General features: G+C 37.9%; 1 non-coding gene across 1 annotated transcript; it reads left to right on the top strand.

The window, feature by feature from the left end:
• Nucleotides 1-2,376: 2,376 nt before the first annotated feature.
• LOC148577674 (small nucleolar RNA R71) lies at nucleotides 2,377-2,480 on the top strand. Its single transcript, XR_015903242.1, has one exon. It is a non-coding gene; the product is annotated as a small nucleolar RNA R71 (small nucleolar RNA).
• Nucleotides 2,481-13,653: the final 11,173 nt, after the last annotated feature.

The raw sequence follows: 13,653 nt of genomic DNA, 5'->3' as shown, positions 1-13,653 counted from the left end.
ACTACTATCTGATTATAGCCTGAGTATCCATCCAGAAAGCAATAGTAAGCATGTCCTGCAAGCCTTTCAAGCATCTGATCCATAAATGGGAGTGGGAAATGATCTTTTCTGGTGGCTTCATTGAGCTTCCTGTAGTCTATGCACATCCTCCACCCAGTGACAGTTCTTGTGGGTATGAGTTCGTTCCTCTCATTTGGCACCACAGTTATGCCACCTTTCTTGGGAACTACATGGATGGGACTAACCCATGGGCTATCAGAAATGGGGTAGATTACCCCTGCCTGCCATAACTTCATGACCTCCTTTTGTACCACTTCTTTCATGACGGGATTCAATCTTCTCTGAGCTTGAATGGAGGGTCTAGCATCCTCTTCTAACAAGATTTTATGCATGCATATGGATGAACTTATCCCCTTCAAATCAGCTAGGGTCCATCCAATGGCATCTTGATGAGTTTGTAGCACCTTGATCAATTCTTCTTCCTGTTCTTGGCTCAGGGCAGAGCTAATGATAACAGGATGGCTCTCATCACTACCCAAGTATGCATACTTGAGATTAGGGGGCAATGCTTTGAGCTCAGGTTTTGGTGCTTCCTTCTCTTCTTTCACTCTCTCTGGCATGCTTGGCATGGTTGTTTCAGCAGCCTTGATGTCACTAACTTCAATATCCTTGGTGAACTCCTCCTCTGCCACTTCCTTTGTTGTTTCCTCAAAGGCTTCTTGTACTGCAATGTCCACTACATCCACCCTCATGCATTCCTTTAGTGATTCTGATGGATAGCTCATTGCCTTGAATACGTTAAACACCAATTGCTCATCATGCAGTCTAAGAGTGAGTTCACCCTTTTGGACATCTATGATGGCCCCAGCAGTAGCCAGGAAGGGTCTTCCCAGGATTATCGAAGCTTTGGCTTCCTCCTCCATATCTAACACCACAAAATCGGCAGGAAATATGAAATCTCCCACTTTCACCAACAAATCCTCAACTATCCCATGAGGGAATTTAAAAGTTCGATCTGCCAATTGGAGGGCCATTCTTGTTGGTTTGGCTTCCTCAATCTTCATTCTTCTCATCATTGTTAGAGACATCAAATTGATACTGGCCCCTAAGTCACACAAGGCCTTCTCCACCATGACTTCTCCTATGATGCAGGAGATTTGGAAACTGCCTGGATCCTTCAATTTCTGAGGCAATTTGTGTTGAATGATGGCACTGCATTCTTCAGTCAACAACACAGTTTCCTCATTTCTCCAGCTTCTCTTCTTGGTCATTAATTCCTTTGAGAATTTTGCATAGAGTGGCATTTGCTCTATTGCCTCAGCAAACAGAATGTTGATTTGAAGCTTCTTGAAAATCTCCAAAAATCTGGAGAATTGGCCATCCTTTTCACTTTTCATCAAACGTTGAGGATATGGCGCTTTGGGTGTATAAGGCTTCAGGACCTCTTTTTCTTTTTCTTTTGTTGCAGACGGTGTAAAAGATTGTCCCTGTTCCTTGTCTCTCACATTTTCCTTTGCTTCATCCTCTGTGGTTTCCCTTGAGATCTCCTTTAGCTTCTTTCCACTTCTGAGGTTTATGGCCTTACATTCTTCCCTTGCAATAGCCTTGGCAGCATGAGAAACGCTTGGCCCAGGGGTTTGCTTATACAAATACCCAATTTGATTTTCTAGCTTCTGGATGGCAGCTCCTTGGTTTTGCAAGTTAGAATTTACTTCTTCCTTAAAGGCTTTCAATTCGGTTATGTCTTGACCCATGCTTGCAAGCATTCCTTCTATCCTATTTAATTGATCTTGAAATTGTTGGTTCGGATTAGGTTGGGTAGGTTGATTATTTTGGCCATGATATGATGGTTGGGAGTAAGTGTTTTATGTGGCTTGGTATGATCTTTGGTTGGAGTTTTGGTATGTGGACTTGTTATGTTGGTTTTGCTGGTTTCCCCACCCAAAGTTTGGATGGTTTTTCCAGCCTGGGTTGTAAGTGTTAGAATGTGGATCATATGGTTACCTTTGTTGATTTCCTACATAATTGGCCTCTTCCCAATCACCTCCTTCAGTGCTTACTTCCTCTTGATCTTGTGTGTGTATTGCAGCCACTTGCTTTGTTTCTAATTTCCTGGTGAGCTCTGCTAGTTGCTTGGCAAACACCTTGTTTTGGGCTAAAATTGTATCAACATGGTTCAGCTCCATGACTCCCTTAGTGTTGTGTCTCTCTGAAGAATAGTAGTACTCATTCTCAGCCACTGTCTCAATCACTTCAATGGCTTCTTCCACAGTCTTTTTCCTGTTCAATGAACCTCCTGATGAATGGTCTACAGCCTTCCTTGATTCATAAGAAAGTCCATCATAGAAAATATGCAATTGCACCCAGTCATGGAACATGTCTGGTGGGCATTTCCTTGTCAAATCCTTGAACCTCTCCCATGCCTCGTAGAGAGTTTCACCATCTTGTTGTCTAAAAGTCTGAACCTCAGATCGAAGCCTATTGACCTTTTGTGGGGGGTAGAAACGTGCCAGAAACTTGCTTTCCACCTCATCCCAAGTTGTTAGGCTCCCCCTTGGGAATGATTCCAGCCACTTAGCTGCCTTGTCCCTAAGTGAAAATGGGAACAAGAGCAGTTTATAGGTATCTTCCTGGACTCCATTGGACTTCACAGTGTCGCAAATTCTCAGGAATTTTGTGAGATGTTGGTTTGGATCTTCATTAGCACTCCCACCAAATGAACAATGATCCTCCACAAGTGATATTAACTGTGGTTTGAGTTCAAAATTGTTGGCCTGAATGGGTGGTTTCTGAATGCTGCTACCACAATTCCCAGAGGTTGGGTTTATGTATGAACCAAGAACCCTCCTCTCGGGAATGGCATTGTTTCCATCAGCTCTCTCATGGTTGTGAACTTCTCTATCCATGTTGAGATCTAGAGCTTCCTCAAAATTGTCCTCAGATTCTCCTTCAAATTCTTCTTCTCCCAGTACTCTCTTCCCTCTTGCTTCCCTTCTAAGTTTATGAAGGGTCCTCTCTGGTTCGGTATAATGAGGAGTTGATGTCTCTCCTCTCCTACCTGTTATACAAAAACACAGCACAGGCAACAAACAAGTGAAATACTCTTGGTTAATGGAAGAGTATGGTTAGAGCAGTTGAGGAATTAATTCAAATAGTTAGTGAGTCAGTGAGTTAGTTGCTTGAATTTAAAGGCATAAAGAAAGAAAGCATGTAACAGAGTGCAGAAATTAAAATTCAACAAGTAACTTGAACTGAATTAACAAAGCAAGAAAAATGCTCAATCTAGTTAACTTCCAATTTGAGAATTGTCAATCGAAAACCAATCCCCGGCAACGGCGCCATAAACTTGATGCTACGATTTTAAGAAAATTGCACGATCGGCAAAAATTCCTTCCGGCAAGTGCACCGGTTATCGTCAAGTAAAAACTCACAATAGAGTGAGGTCGAATCCCACAAGGATTGGTTGAGTGAGCAATTCGGATTAGAAGTGTGTTCTAGTTGAGCGGAATCAAGATTTAGATGAGAATTGCGGAATGTAAAATTGCATGAATTAAAGAGCGAGAAGCTAAATTGCTGAAATTAAAAAGGGATCGGGGTGATTGCATGAATTTAATTGCAGAATGTAAAGAGAAGTGATAGATCAGAAATGGGGAATTCATTGGGTTTCAGGAGATATTGAGATCTCCGAATCAAACATTTTTTTTCCCTTCCTCAACCAATGCATTCATTGAATTTTGCTTGGCAATCTTATATGATTGGATCCCAATCCCTTGGCTCACCAATTCTCTCTAAAAACAAACAAATTCCCAATCCCTTGGTTTAAATGTTCATAAGAAGAGATGATGCTCGATCACTGATTATACCACACAGTTTCATGAACCACAATTTGGTAGGATTACATGTCACAATATCCATCCAAACCCCAATCCAATTCGCTGTGAGAAAGCTTCTCTAGCATGAATCCTCCATTCCATTCCCAAGGTTCCGAAAGATTCCAATTATGGATAGCTTCTTTCCCAAGACAACTAACCAATGGAATTAGATCGAGAAGCTTTCTAACAAAATTCAAGAGAAAAGATTGAAGAAGAAGATAAAAACTATTATTGATTCATTGAATTACAATAGAGCTCCCTAACCCAATGAAAGGGGTTTAGTGAGTCATAGCTCTGAATTCAATTACAAAAAGTATGAAAACTAGAAAAAGTGATCCCCCAAAATTCCCCCCCGAGTACCAACCAACTTAAATTCTATCCTATTTATACACTTTCTAAATTGAGCTTCTGTTGTGTTTCTTGGGCTTTGAGGCCTTTCCCTGATTTCCTTTTGCTTTGGGTTTATGATCCATAATCCTGATGAGGCTGCTGATCCAATTCTGTAACATTCATTGAGCCAACTTAGTGATAATCAAGTAATGACACATGACTCAACAATTTGAAATTCCAGACTCATCAATTCTTCAGGCCCAATCCCATAAACCATGATATTCAATTGGGTTTCATACCAGAGTACGTTTAAGTTAATGTTTGTGCTCAAATGCTAACTTAAACTGCAATATCTTTGGCCCAGAAACCTTTTCAATTAGTGGCGTTTTAAACTGCAACTTAAACGTTGGACACTCCTGGAGGTGGTATAATTCAAGCACGTTTAAGCTTCAGTTTAAGGTTAAACTGAAGCTTAAACGTGGAAATGGAAGAAGGCAAGTCTGGAGTGTGGAGTTGTCGAACACGTTTAAGCTTCAGTTTAAGGTTAAACTGAAGCTTAAACGTGGAAATGGAAGAAGGCAAGTCTGGAGTGTGGATTGTCGAACACGTTTAAGCTTCAGTTTAAGGTTAAACTGAAGCTTAAACGTGGAATTGAAGAAAGCAACCCTGGAGGAGAATGGTCGAACACGTTTAAGCTTCAGTTTAAGGTTAAACTGGAGCTTAAACATGGAAATGGCTCCCTGGTGCATTTCTCATTTCTGGCGTATAACTTCCAGTTTAAGGTTAAACTGGAGGTTAAACGCCACTTTCAGCTTTTCCTCAGCTTTCATGATTTTGGCGTTTAAGCTCCAGTTTAAGCTTAAACTGGAGCTTAAACGCCACTGATAGTTCCCAACATTATATGGCTTGGTAGTTTGAGTTCCAGTTTAAGCTTAAACTGGAACTTAAACTCCACATGTGATATTCAAGCTTCCTTTATTGATTTTGTTGCTTCCTTGCCTAGCCTCTTCTTCCCTGAAATCATCCAAACAATTGCATCAAAGTCTTGCAAAATTTCATGAGAAATCTTCCATTCATAGCATTCAAGTAATATAACTAAAAACTCATGGAATTTGCATCAAAATCATATTGTTTGGATGGTTCATTGCTTTGTTATTCATTTAACCATTCTTGGTTACTTTAAGCTCAAGAAAATGCATAAAACAACTAAAACTAACAGAAAAATGCTAGTGAAACTAGCCTAAGATGCCTTGGCATCAGACAACAGCTTGTTGAGCTTCCAATTGAGCTTTCATTTGAGCTAATTCTTCCTCTTGCCGTGTTCGTTGCTCTTCAAGTTTTTCTTTGAGCACATCTATTTCCTTTGTTAGCTCCTCACGGTCTTGCATTGCCTCTTGAAGTTGTGCTTGAATCCTTAACTTAGACTTTGAAGCCTTTATGCCATAACTTGCACCACTTTTGTCACCTCTCACAATTAGAAAAGCTTCATTTGGAGTGAGAGGATTTTCCAAATCATAGGAGTCATCAAGCATAGTGCTAATGTCATCCTACACAATCCAATTTGTAATTTGAAAATGGAGATAATATTTAACTTCCATGCAACAAAAAGAGGAAAAGCTTAAGAATGTTACATCAATTTGTTTAGCTTTTTCATTCACCCATTCTCCATTACTCTTTTGATGAGTAATTTGCCATAATTCTTGAATGTCAGGCTCGACACCGGTTCTAGGATGGCGCTGCAAATTTTTTGGAAGTGTAAAATATAGCATGTAGTTAAGTGCAAACATGACATAGCAAAAAATAGAAGACCAAATTAAAACTTTAAGACTATTTACCCGATCACGTCTAACAACTTGAAATGTCCTTCGACCAACAATATGGGGTACAACATGATGCTTTCTATTATCTTTGTTTCTTAAACTTTTTTCCTATAGAAGACCAAACTCACTAAAGACAAAAGGAGGTCAGCTAAAATAATTTGCATTGACCTAAAATAGCAAAACAACATAAAAAAACCTCAATGGTTGTCACAATGAAAATTTTAAACCTGAAAAGAAGGACTTCCAAAGTAGGACACCAAAGTCTCCCATGTCTCCGGTAGAACATTGTTTGGTGGATTTTGAAGGCGCTCCTCATCAGTTTGATACAACTCATAGTGCTCATGCAATCTTGAGCGCCAACTTCGATAACATATGTTAGCCTTAGCTAAAATCATATTGCGCATTACTTGCGTATCAGCTATATCAAACTTTTCCTACAAATGATTTGTCAAAGTTAGTTAGCAGAAATAACTTCTATAATAAACTGAATAACAGAAAATATAAATATCTATTACCAAAACGATGTCACATATTTTTTGCTTGACATCATCTCCAACTTGGCTCCATTTCTCTACATCCAAAGGAGCATTTTGTCTTGTAACGATACCCACTTCAGATGCAAACAGATTAGCATGGATGCCATTAGGAGCTAAGTTCTCCAAAGAGATCGGCAATTCCGATTTCCCGTTTGTCTTTGTTTCGATAACCCTATTTGTTGCAATCCCACGCGAAGGTCCCCTTTTACCAATACGCCTATCAACAGGGGCAGTGGGTGGTGCTGAAGTAGTGTCTGTCGGGGCTGGGACAGATGCTGCTGGGGCTGCGGCAAGGGCTGCATGGGCTGTCAGAACTGGGGCAGGGTCAGCCGGGGCTGCAGGGGCTGCCGGAGCTGGGACAGATGCTGCAGGGGCTGCAGAAGCTGGGATAGGTGCTGCAGGGGCTGCCGGGGCTGGGACAGGGGCTGCAGGGGCTGGGATAGGTACTGCAAGGGCTGCCGGGGCTGGGGCGGGGGCAGGGGCACGCGCTGCAGGGGCCGTGGTAGGTGCTCGTGGTGTATAACCAGATGCAGCAGCCCTTGTCAATCTCCGTGTAGCCATTATGTTATGCAATCTACAATAAAGTTAACAGAGATAAAATTAGAAAAATGAAATAAAAAAATAGCAACATCGTTTAATATACAATTACACAAAGGAAAGCACATCAATAAAAGTTGGTACTTGATTCAAAATATATTATAGTTTTCAAAAAAGTTAAACAAGTGGAATAAAGATTGAAGAACTTAGCAAATGCAAATATGATGTAATTCATAAAGTTTAACTACTTTAAAGGCAATCACCATTCCTATACAAAAAGTGGATAAAGTATATTCACAATCCTATACAAAAAATGGATAATTTAGCAATTGCAAATATCTTGTATTCCCCAAAATAAAAATACTAAGAAGTCAATCACTATCATTTGAATCTTCTTCTTCTTCTTCTTCTTCTTCTTCTTCTTCTTCTTCTTCTTCTTCTCCTTCTCCTTCTCCTCCTCCTCCTTCTCCTTCTCCTTCTCCTTCTCCTTCTTCTTGTTCCATACACTTAGGCACGTCCACCCTTGATCCCTCTATGTCACCTCTACCCAATTCCATCAACAAATTGATATCACCCGAAGATGGTACTTGATTAAAGTTCCCATTTCAGCTTGTTGGTATGCCTCTAAATTTGAACATAAAATTGTTGCATTTTGGACAAGGACAACGTATTTGATTTTTCACACCGGGTTGAGAGAAGGCAATATCCAAAAATAATTCATCGAGGCACTTCCTAAACTCAGGAGTACGCCTATCAAAATTAACCCAATATTTGTGGTAATTGACCATTGGACTAATTTCGGCGGCAGACGAGAATGGATAGAATGATGTAAAGAGTGAAAACAAAAAGCGGGGCATGACATAACATAGCATCACAGCGGCTATCACTTTCAAAATCACCAAAAAAAGTGCAAACAATAGAATCAAAATAATAAAACCCAGAAACAAAAAATAGAACAAACATATCAACTCTCCAAATAACCTAAAAATCAAATAATCAACTATGTTACACACCAATACTTTCAACCACAACAACATCAGCATAATCAACTAACAATATTTTCAACCACAATAACAGCAGAATCAATGTTCAATATTTCAGCTAAGATTATCAACTAACAGCATATTTAACAATACTCAAATAAACTGAAGTTACCTTTAGCAGAAACGTAATAGGACCAGACCTGACCAGCAGGAGAAGAAGGACAACCGAATCAGACCAGCAGAGGCAAAGGACAACGCCGGATGAGCAGAGCAGCATAAACTATCCTAGATTAATGCAATGTAAAATACACAAAATTATTAACAGAATTTAAACAATATCTCTATGTTACTAAGGATCAAATAGTTACCTACTTTACTCAATTCACAAACACAAAAGTATAAAAAAAATATTGGAACAGAATAAAAAGAAAGCATAAGCTAATAACACTAATATAGTCAAACAGATATAAAAACTAATATTTTCAGTCACAACATCAGCTGAATCAAGGTTCAATACTACTTTTAACTGGACTTACCTTCAGCAGAGGAGACGAGCAGAGCAGACCGCCAGCAGACCAACGAAACACGGCTGAACCAAAAGAAATTGAAGACTGCAACACAACACCAGAAGAAGACCCTTTTTTAAAAATTCATCATTTCACTATCAAGCTAGAAGACAAACTTTTTAGTGCTAATAGAGGTTTCTTCTGCTTTATTATGTAACTCAGGTTTTCCAACTTTAGTATACAACCCTCAAGAAAGGAAAAAGAACAAACAGAACAACATATTAAATCATTTATTTTTACATAATTAGCATCAATTTTTCTCTTCTAAACCTACAATAAAACAGCAAGAATTACGTCCACAAAATTAATTTACAACAACTACATATTAGAAAAAATCATCACCTCTAGACTGAAGAATGGCAGAAGCAGATCCAAGTTCAGTTCTCAGCGACGGGTTGGGGCCGTTCCACCGTCGAAGACGCAGGCCACCGGCAAGGAGATGTGACCGCACGATCAGAGCTTCGGCACGAGCAGAGCTTCGGCAGGAACAGCGCACATCCAGCAGAGGACTCACCCACCAAGACGACCACAGATACGGTGGTAGCAGAAACAGAAGAGGCTAGACGCAGAGGCAGAGAAGGCGGAAGGCAGCGAAGCCAAGACGGCCACGCCGACAGAGACGGAGGTGAGGAGTGGCACCTACAAACCAGATTCGACCAGCGACTTGAGGACCACGACGCAGCCGGAGACGTCTCCGAGGGGCTACGCCGGTGACTCTTTCTCCCGCAAGCAGCTCCTTTTTCCCTCGCAGATAGGGTTTGTTGACGGCGCCATGGGTTGAGAGTTAATGAGTGTGAGGCTTCGAGTAAGGTGGGGGAATAGGGGAACCTTAGGGTTTTTTTACCATTTTACATTCACTAGCTATTAGCCCTTGGTTTTTTTAACATTGCATTTAGTTTTTTACATTTTCTTGGAATATTTTTAAATCTTTGTTATTTATATTTATAAATTAATAAAAAAAATTTAAATTTTACAAATTAGTTTTAAGTTATCTTAAAATTCTGATTATTATAAATTATATACTAATTTTCTAAAGGAATATAAATTAATATTTACATCATTTAAAAATTAATGAATATGTAAAAAATAATCTATACAATATATTTTAAAAGAATTATATAAAAAAAATTTTTTATTTCTGAAACAAAATAAAATTATTTTAAAAAAATATAAAGACAATTTTTTTAATTCTTAAAGTTTTTAACATTTTGAAAAAAAAATGTATAAATTATACACATATTTTGTGACACAAAATAAAACTTGTTACAAACAATATTAAATTTCGTGACAAATTAATTTTTTGTTACAAATTAATTTAAGTTTTTCAGACAAAAAAATATTTTGTTACAAAATATTTGATTTTTTGAAACAAAAAAACTATTTTGTTACAAAATACTACGAATTTTTGCAACTACTTTATGTTTTGTTACAAAACATTACAATATTTTGTAACAAAACACCGGCGCGTTACAAAAACTACCATCATTTGTAACAAAATAAAATGTATTGTTACAAAATATCTGGATGTTTTGTAACAACTTGTAATGTTGTTACAAAACATACTTTTTTTGTAACAATCAGCAACTATCAATAAAAAAAAAGGATTTTTTGTAACAATTTTTAATTTTATACAAAATTTTTGTTACAAATGTTCCATTTTCTTGTAGTGTCAATAATAACAAACGAAGAAAGGAACAATAATTATGAAATATTTCAAATTGAATTAAAAAGGGAAATTGAATCTAACATGATAATTCATAAACTAAAGTGGCAACATAAAGTAATCAATAAGGGAAATAAATAAACTAGAATCGTAGAACAATTAAAAGTAGAAGAGAAACTAAATTGAAATAAGATAGAATTTAGAAATTGAAAAGGAATAAAACTAAGAATCCTAAAACCTAGAGAGAGTTGTATGAATGATTCCCCCACTCTGCAGCCTCTAATCTGTGTTTTCGGGCTTGGAACTGGACCAAAAATAGCCCAGAAATTGCCCCCAGCATTTTCTGATACGTGCAGTATGTGGCTCTGTCACACGTATGCGTCGCCCACGCGTATGCGTCGCTAAACTTTCGCAAGGTCACGCGTACGCGTGCGTGTCGCCTAACTGCATGGCAACTATAAAAAATTTCATATCATTTTGAAGCCCCGGATGGTAGCTTTCCAACGCAACTAGAACCACATTATTTGGACCTCTGTAGCTCAAGTTATGATCGATTTAGTACGAACAGGTCAGGCTTGACAACTTAGCAATTCCTTCAATTTCTTGTATTCCTTCCACTTTTGCGTGCTTCCTTTCCATCCTCTAAGCCATTCCTGCCCTATAAACCCTTAAAACACTTGACACACATATCACGACATTGAATGGTAATAAGAGAGGATTAATAATTAGCAATTTTAATGCCAAAGAAGCATGTTTTCAATCAAAGCACAGAATTAGGAAGGAAAATGTAAAACATGAAGTTTATATGCATAAGTGTGAGAATAATGGATAAAATACACTCAATTTAGCATAAAATGTACCACAAAATAGTGGTGCATCAAATCTCCCCACACTTAAACATTAGCATATCCTCATGCTAAACTCAAGAGAAGCTATAAGAGAGTGAAGAGGAATGGTAAAACTTATGAAATGCATCCTATCTATATGAATGCAACTAAATGCAAAAATACTTCTACCTACTTGGTTAAAAGTAAAAAAATTCTCCAAGACAAACATAAATCAAATTCCACTAATTCAAATCACACAATAAGAGACAAGTAAACTTGTAAGAAGATAGCTCATGAAAGCTGGGAACACAGAATCAAGCATTGAACCCTCACTGGAGGTGTATATGCACTCTAATCGCTCAAGCGTCTAGGGTTAATTCACTCTAATCTCCTCTAGTCATGCTTTCTAAAACTTTGTTCTTCATCTAACCAATCAACAAATGTTTAATGTACAAATTCAAACATTATGAGGGCTTTTTAAGGTCGTAATGGGGCTAAGGTAAGAGTGAGGATACATGTATGGCCAAATCAGCTATACTTTGAATCTTTGACTAACCTAAATTCTCACATAACACACACACATACTCTATATAATTCTAAAATCATGCCTAGCTACCCCAAACTCTCACTTTTGTATATTTCACATACTCATGCATCAATTTTTAATTCCATCACATGTGCATTGATCTTTTTATTGATTTTAGCATTGGGGTGATTTTATCCCCTATTCATTTATTTCTTTTCTTTTCTCTTTTTTTTTTCTCTTTTTTTATCATAAATAAAAGCATAATATATCAATGCATTTGGTTTTTCTGATTTCACATTATCAAGCACCCAAATTTCCAATATTTGTCATTAAAAACACAACACATTCTCATCAACCCAAGTTCTCACATTTCCCCACACTTAGTTGACACACACTATCTTAAGCTAACTAAAGATTCAAATCGGGTAATTAAATATTTTTCCGCTTAAAGCTAGTGTTGTGATAATATAAAGAACAAATAGGGATTAAAATGCTCAAAGTGGCACACAAAGGTAAATGAAATGGTGGGCTATTTGGGATAAGTGAGCTAATAACAAATGATGGCCTCAATAATATGTATGCATGAATATACACTAAACAATGGACATATAGAATGGAATAAACCATAGATTGCAATCATAGAGAAGAAAACACACAAGAATAAAAATCATGGTTAAATAATGTAACCATATAATTAAGCTCAAAATCTCACAGGTTGTGTGTTCTTAGCTATAAACCATGTTCCAAATTACAATCTTCAAACAAGTTTTAATTTAAATTAGTGAAATGCTATAAAAATTGAAAAAAAAACTTTTCACTCCAACCAAGTAGTGGTATATGAACATGCACAAAATCAAACAAATATGCAATCAAACATGCAAATGCAACAACTAATTTAACAAGGAAAATTAAACACTGGTGTTGAAATAGGAAATAACTAACCCACAGAAGTCGGTATCAACCTCCCCACACTTAAAGATTGCACCGTCCTCGGTACATGCTAAGATGTGCAAGTGGACGGGTGGCTCCAACTGACGCTTTTTCCAAAGAATGTGCGTAGGAACTTGTTTGTCACCCCATGTAAAAGTTTTCTGTTTCCCTTCTTGATGGCTATCCTGAAAAAAGAGAAAAGGGAAGAAAAATAACCCAGGTATAAAGATAGAAAACAAATAAAATATGGGTGGGTTAATGCCAAATAATGAGAGTCTCAAGTACATGGTAGCTACAACATCCAAGTGAGAAAATAGTAGAAGCATATGGCATATCAATAGTGCAAAAATTGCAACAAAGGGGAAGAGAGAGTGGGTCATGAAAGATAATATAAATTCATGTCAATGCAAAAGGAATACAAGTATCATAAAGGATGAGCATTGACTTAAATAATATTACCCAATAATGTAAAACAAGTCAAGAAGCACCAACATAATGCAAGAAAAACTGCAACAATTGAATAAGAACATTTAACACCAATGATAAAATAGGAAATTAGAAAGGAAAATAAAAATATGAACAAACTTAAAATGCATGAAGAAAAGTATGCAAATGCAATATGTAAAAGAGAATGAAAGAGAATAAGGATGAGAAGCTAAAGAAATGAAAAAGAAAAAAGTAAGAAATGAGGAAGAAAGAATAAACAATGGAGAGAAGAAAGAAGAAAGAAATAAAAAACAGAACGCGATGCGCGTGCGTAGGTCACACGTGCGCGTGCGCAGGTCACACGTGCGCGTGAAAACAGAAATGGCCATGCGACGCGTAAGCGTCGCCCACGCGTCCGCGTGGGTGGCGAAAAATGCATTCTGACACGTGAGCGTCGGTCAAGCGTACGCGTGACTACTCGCGCGACTCCAGCACCATGGCCACACAACTCTCTGTTCAATTCACTCTTTATGCCAATTTTCATCCCCACGCGTACACGTCGTTGATGCTTATGTGTGGGTACAAATTTCTGCAGGGGACGCGTATGTGTGAGTCACACGTACGCGTGGGGTGGCTT

The sequence above is a fragment of the Arachis ipaensis genome, chromosome B1 (assembly GCF_059453495.1).
Source record: "Arachis ipaensis isolate K30076 ecotype BB chromosome B1, ASM5945349v1, whole genome shotgun sequence".
NCBI classification, from domain to species: Eukaryota; Viridiplantae; Streptophyta; class Magnoliopsida; order Fabales; family Fabaceae; genus Arachis; species Arachis ipaensis.
Note: the sequence above shows the minus strand (reverse complement) of the source record. Positions and strands in the feature narration are given on the sequence as shown.